This window comes from Xiphias gladius, chromosome 1 (assembly GCF_016859285.1).
Source record: "Xiphias gladius isolate SHS-SW01 ecotype Sanya breed wild chromosome 1, ASM1685928v1, whole genome shotgun sequence".
Classification (NCBI taxonomy): domain Eukaryota; kingdom Metazoa; phylum Chordata; class Actinopteri; order Istiophoriformes; family Xiphiidae; genus Xiphias; species Xiphias gladius.
Window position 1 is genome coordinate 209,001 of NC_053400.1, and position 6,393 is coordinate 215,393.

A 6,393-nucleotide genomic window follows, 5' to 3' on the forward strand; every position below is an offset into this window, starting at 1 on the left:
GACATGAGCATAACAGTACAACTTTAAGGTTAGACTAAGACTCGAGGAAATTATTTTAAGTCAATGTAATGTCCTCTGAAGCCATGAAGACACAACTCTGTGTTTGTGTGTGTGTGTGTGTGTGTGTGTGTGTGTGTGTGTGTGTGTGTGTGTGTGTGTGAGCAGAGTGGAGTCTCAGCCTATTAGAACAGCTATGAGCCTCAATAGTAACAGACGGTGCTGACTGCTCCATTCAGCCCATTTGTAACTGAGAGAAATAAAGAGATAAATGAAAACATCACTACACTAATGCCTGTTTGTGTAGATGAAGCATCCAAAGCTAAGAGCAGACATTCAAAACATAGCTTAATAATTATACTGAACTCAGTAGAGGAGTAGCTATAATGGAGCCAGTCATGTATGAGCTTTATCTCCTTCTGGCATTTTTTACAGTACTTAGCTCATTTCGAATGCGAGCATGTTGGGAAACATGGCATACAACTGCTCTTTGATGTGATCACCTACGAGCTTGTTGTCGCTTTCAAGTTTTCCTTTAGTGGCGATAGGTTGATGTTTTGGATCAGAATCACATTACACAGAATCATTACGGGATACATTTTTTGTAGTATCATTTACACTTGTTCAGCATACTACACAATCATACCACCACTAAGACCCCCATGCTGACCTGTAATTTTGACATTTTTATTGAACATAGTGTCAACATCTATTTAGCAGGTGTAAGCCATGCTAACATTTACTGGACATCTGCTGACAAAAGACAGTCACTGTCAATTTGAGGAAGCTTAGACGCTGTGTGACTGCATACAAAGTCACTGGAAAGATCTGTTTTGACACACAATTTGCCCAGGACGGTATGACCTGATGCAAAGATGCATCAGTGTGAATTGAAAAAGTTTCAGCTTGAGCAAAACATCTGCACTAGTTCTAGGGCATTATGAACCTGCTTCAGAAACCAAAAGAGATGGGAAAAAAAAAAAAAAAAACGCTTTGCTTTCTGTCTTAACACACCATTAGATATGTACATTAAAGGATAGATTTGGATTTTTTCAAGTCTATCTAAATACAGTACCCACTGTACTCACCATGTACACTGAATGAATTACTGCTCACTATAACCATTTCATGACAATGAAACAATCCCTTTGTAGTGTGACTCCAGCTGTTAAAAAATCCAGTCCTAAATGGATGAAAATGTTGGTCCATCTTCCTATTGGTAGGTCAGTTTACCACTTTGGTCCAGATGGAAATATTTCAGCAACTATTGAATGGAGGTTGACATTTTTGGCTTTTAGTGGAATATCTTCAAGATTCAACTTATTTATTGTCATAATATTTATTTCAACAGCTATTGGTTGAACTGTCATGAAATGGCTATTGGTACACACATTGATGATGCAAAGAGGGACACCATACAGGGACACCATACTTTACAGGAGCAAAAGATGACATGTGGTTGTTAATGGAGACACAGAACCCTCAGATATTCCTACCCAGTGCCTCAGTCTGTCTAACAGAATGTTGTGATCGACTGTGTTAAAGGCAGTGCTAAGGTCCAGAAGAACAAGGACTGAGCACAAAGTTAAACAAAGCTGTAGTGTTACATAAAGCTGGGCTGGAGCAATGCAGCCCCTGAAGGTTAATTTCAACTCTAAACTTTCCATTCTCCTCCTCCACCTCCCCTTAATTGTCCCTCACCTTCCTCACTTCGTTTAATATTGCTGACTCTGAAGGCACACAGGAACACCAGGACTGAAGCTTGATAGGACAGACAACCCTCCTCTACATGTCCTCAATCAAATGACTTTCTTCTTTCCATCGTCCTCTGATCTTCAGCTTCTATCCCTTCACCAACACCAATTCCTCTTCCTCCTCCTCCTCTTCTGCTTCTTCCAGTCCAGTTATTTGCATTCCCTCCATCCCCTTTTTTGTCATTTATTTTTTTACCTCCTCTAGTTGTCTCCTGGCCAGTCTGACTTATTCTCCCAGACAGCAATAACATCTGTGTGTGTGTGTGTGTGTGTGTGTGTGTGTGTGTGTGTGTGTGTGTGTGTGTGTGTGTGTGTGTGTGTGTGTGTGTGTCTGTGTGCGTGTGTGTGTGTGTGTATGAATTTGCCACAGTGCTCTTTCTTTCTCCCTCTTGGTGCAGCTCTAAAGCGCTGCAATTACTGCACTCTTCAGTAGGAATCTCAACCTCATCTCCCTCCCTCCTATTCTTGGTAACAGAAAGTATGGGCAACCCTGTGTGAGAAACCCTCACTTTTTTTTTTTTTTTGGATGGAGACCAACTAACTGATGGAAGGTCGCATTATCCACTTAACAAAAACACCTTAAATTTTAAAATCTTTGTCAGCTGAAAATGACTTACAGGATTTAGGACTGCAGATGCTCAGGTAAGCATATTGTGTCATTTTCGGTTGCAGGTGTTTATGTGACTGGTAGCGAGTTTTGCTGCTCTGCCTCTACTGAGTTAATTTTGCTATTTTCTTCATTACATTGGCTAATTACGCACTGTACATTTAAACCTATATTAGTTCTGCTTAAGCACCCGTAGCTCTCTCCTTCTTTTAGTGATGTTCTTGCTACCTCACAGTTGTTTAAACCCTATTCAGATCAACCAGTTACTATAGCTTAGCAGTTATCGAAGACTTCTCCCTCTCTCTCTTGCTCGGTGTGTCTTATGTGTAGTTACAACTCTGCCTCCTTTAGCAATAATGGTACATGTAATAAATGTAGTTTATTTACAGCAATGGAGGTGAGGCTCAATGATTTGGAAGCACGGATCCGCACCATGGAAACCAAATTGTTAGCTGCAGTAGTTAGCCAGCCCCCAGTAGCCGGTGCAAGCTGACTCAGAGTAACTCCTACTCTCACCCCAGCTGCTCAGAAGCTACTGGCAGTAGAGAGGCTGGGTGACTCTAGGGCGGCTGAGTGACTGTCCATAACAAGAAGTGAAGCCCTAAGCAGAGGCCCATGGTTCACCACCAACCAGTTCATGTTTCATACAGATACTCGCCACTCAGTGAAACACCCACATAGAAAACAACTCTGGTTATTGGAAGCTCTATCTTGAGAAATGTGAAGTTAGTGACACCAGCAACCATAGTCAGATGTATTCCTGGGGCCAGAGCAGGATATATAGAATCCTATTTGAAACTGCTGGCTATGGATAAACGTAAATACAGTAAGATTGTTCTTCATGTTGGCGGTAAAAACACCCAATAACATCAATCGGAGGTCACAAAAATGAATGTTGAGTCGGTGTGTACATATACAAAGACAATGTTGGACTCCGTAGTTTTCTCTGGGCCCCTGCCTAATCTGACCAGTGATGACATGTATAGCCACATGTCATCATTCAACTGCTGGCTGTCGAAGTGGTGTCCAGCAAACGACGTGGGCTTTGTAGATAACTGGCAAACTTTCTGGGGAAAACAATGACTTTGAGGTATAAGTGTTGACCTTCATCATGGGGTGGCTTGGGGTCAGGTGGTAGAGCGGATTTTCCTCTGATTGCAGGGCTGGTGGTTCAATCCCTGGCTCCTCCTGTCCGTGTGCCAAGGTGTCCTTGGGCAAACACTGAACCCTAAATTGCTTTGTATGTAAGTTGCTTTGGATAAAAGCATCTCACAAATGAATAAGATGTCAAATTTATCCAAATTGGATGTTAACACCTGTCAAAAGGTAGATTCCCCTCTACCCCCCCCCCCCCCGATTTTTAGCAGGTTTTTGTGTTAAATAATTAATTAAATAAACAGTGGAGTTTCAGATAATTTGTTAATGTATCATTTAGTTTACAAATAACAGAACATACTCTTGTGTAAGTTGTGTAGTGTAGTATTTGTGTTGCAAACGGTCATAATCCGTTAAAAGGGTTTAGCCCCTCTGTGTTTGTGAGAGGAATTGTACTTTATTAAAGTTTGTGCTCGGACAGATGGAGCTTGTTAACCTTGATTGGCAGTTCATCTTTTAGAGGAAACCCAAAAGGAAATATCAGTCCTACAGAGGAGTTGGGTGTCGTCAAGACCTCCGCAAGCCCACACAAATATCATGAAGGATGCAACGTCAGAAACCATGCCAGACTGGTCTATGCCCAGATCACCAACGATCATGCGTCCTGCTGTGGTGCAGGGCAGGGGAATTGTAAAGTGAAGCTACTGGGACACAAGCAACATCAATCATTAGACTTCCCAATGGCAAAACTATCTTTGGGACATGGAATGTACGCACTCTGTATACATGCTGAAAGACAAAAGAACTTAGCCATGACCTTGCCAGATACAAGTGGGACATCCTGGCTGATGATGGACTGGATTTTGTGAGACCATTACAGAACAGGGTTACAAGATATGGTACAGCAGAGTTGACAACAAAAAACAACATGGAGTCGGCTTCATTGACAGCAAGGAGAGAATGAACTCTGTCACCAGCTGTCCAGTCAGCAAAAGAATTATCTCCATTTGTATTGCTGCACAGCCACATAACATTAGTTAGAACCTTAGTATATTGCAGAAAACAATGGCTCCCTTCTTACCAATGAGACAGAGGTCTTGAAGATGGATTGAATACTGCCAAGAACTGTACAGTTATGAGCTTAGACCAAACACCAGCTTCCTGGACAACGTAACCAACACCCACAGGGAGACAGGGCATGTGTCGATACTGCAGGAAGAAGTGGAGGAAACAGTGCACACCCTTAAGGGAGGAAAGTCACCAGGAGTCAACAGCATACCAGCAGAACCCCTGAAGCACCAAGGCCCCCAATTCTTTAAGTCTCTAACTACCCTCTACAAGAGGATTTGGGAAAGCAAGCAGTGGCCAAAAGAATGAACCCAATCCCTGATCATCCACCTTCCTAAGAAAGGCAACCTGAGATTCTGCCAGAAGTACAGAACAATCTTGATCAGTCACCCCAGTAAAGTGATGCTTCTTCTGTATAGACTGAAGGGGAAGGCAGAGGAAATACTTTTTAGAAAAATAGGCGGGGTTCAGACTAAGACAAAGTACTGTTGAGCAGATATTTAACATCAGAATTCTGATCGAGAAGCACCTCCACGACCTGTTCCACAACTTCATTGACTTCAGGAAGGCTTTTGATTGTGTCTGGCACGACGGCTTGGGGGGATAAGGAAATACAGGTGGTATACAGGAGAAACATTCAAATAAGTGTTTTAGACTGCTCTGACTGAGGACCCTTGAGTCATGTCTGGATCCAGGATATTTGGCCTCAACATCAAGGATCATATATTTCCCATCCACAGCCACAAGTGCTGTGATAATGCCTTTGATAAACCTAATTTTTAAACCTTTTACTTTTATACATGCCACAGAGCATGACTGGATGATTGCTTTATTGTACCATTTCGTGCATCTGTGTGGAAGCATCTGCATTCGTTATGTTGCTTAACTCATTTATTCAGGTTTTTCTTTTAATTTCGTCACCTGTCTGTATCTCCAAATGCAATGGTTGATTATCCCTTTTCCCAGACCAAACACTAGTGCTCAACTTAATTACAACAGGTAAAATTTTATTTTTATTTATGTGAAATTACTGATGGTGAGACTATGGGGATATGGTCATATTGTTATCATCTATGATGCATTTCCCAAGACCTGGTGTCATCACAGAAACAACTATTTCTTTTCCTCATGGGCAGGACACTTAAAATAACATGAGTTGTAGCTGAAAGCTAACTGCACAGTGCAAGAGAGAATTTGTTCTCAGTGTAGATCTGCACCACACTTCACAGAGGATTTTAACATTATTGTAATATGTGTCTTACTGTCAAATGCAAGATGTGGCAAATTTAACTGGCTCTGGCTAGGAACAAACTGGACAGTTAGGATGGGTTTGAAAGGTTTGCATTTATGCTATAATTTTGCCAACCTTCATTTTAGATATAAAAACAGTATTTCCTGTTTTATTTTGGTGTCACTATTGTCCGTCTTGTTGTAGATTCTACTTCCTGCCCTTGTGTGTTTCCCACTAGTGTAATTGTCCGCCCCTCCCTCATGTGTCACACCTGTGTCTCATCACCTCCCATCTCCAAGTGTATTTAATCTGTGTGCTCCTTTCCCTCTGTGCCAGTTTGTCTTCGTTCCCCTGTGACAAGCATTACAGCCTTTTTTCCTCGTGTATTTTCTACACAACTATCTGTCTGGTAGTTTTTGCCCTAGTTTTTGGCCCTCACCTTTGGCTCATCGCTTTTGGTTTTGTCTGCCTGAGTGTTTTGCCTACCTGTGTACCAACCCTGATCCTTTGTCTGGTGGTTTCAGTTGTTACCTATTCAAAATAATTCATTTGTCTTTACTTGTATTAATAAATGAAGAAATTAATAGACTTATTTTCTTGTCTGGTCATTTATATGACTCACCCTCAGACACATTAGTAAA

At 41.6% G+C, this 6,393-nt stretch overlaps 1 long non-coding RNA gene across 2 annotated transcripts in view; it reads left to right on the forward strand.

The window, feature by feature from the left end:
* Nucleotides 1-5,041, forward strand: part of LOC120793983 — a 9,394-nt gene extending 4,353 nt beyond the window's left edge. For both annotated transcript variants that reach the window (XR_005708070.1, XR_005708073.1), the window contains exon 3: nucleotides 3,962-5,041. This is a non-coding gene — a long non-coding RNA (uncharacterized LOC120793983). The remainder of the gene's footprint in view (nucleotides 1-3,961) is intronic.
* The last annotated feature ends 1,352 nt before the right edge of the window (nucleotides 5,042-6,393 follow it).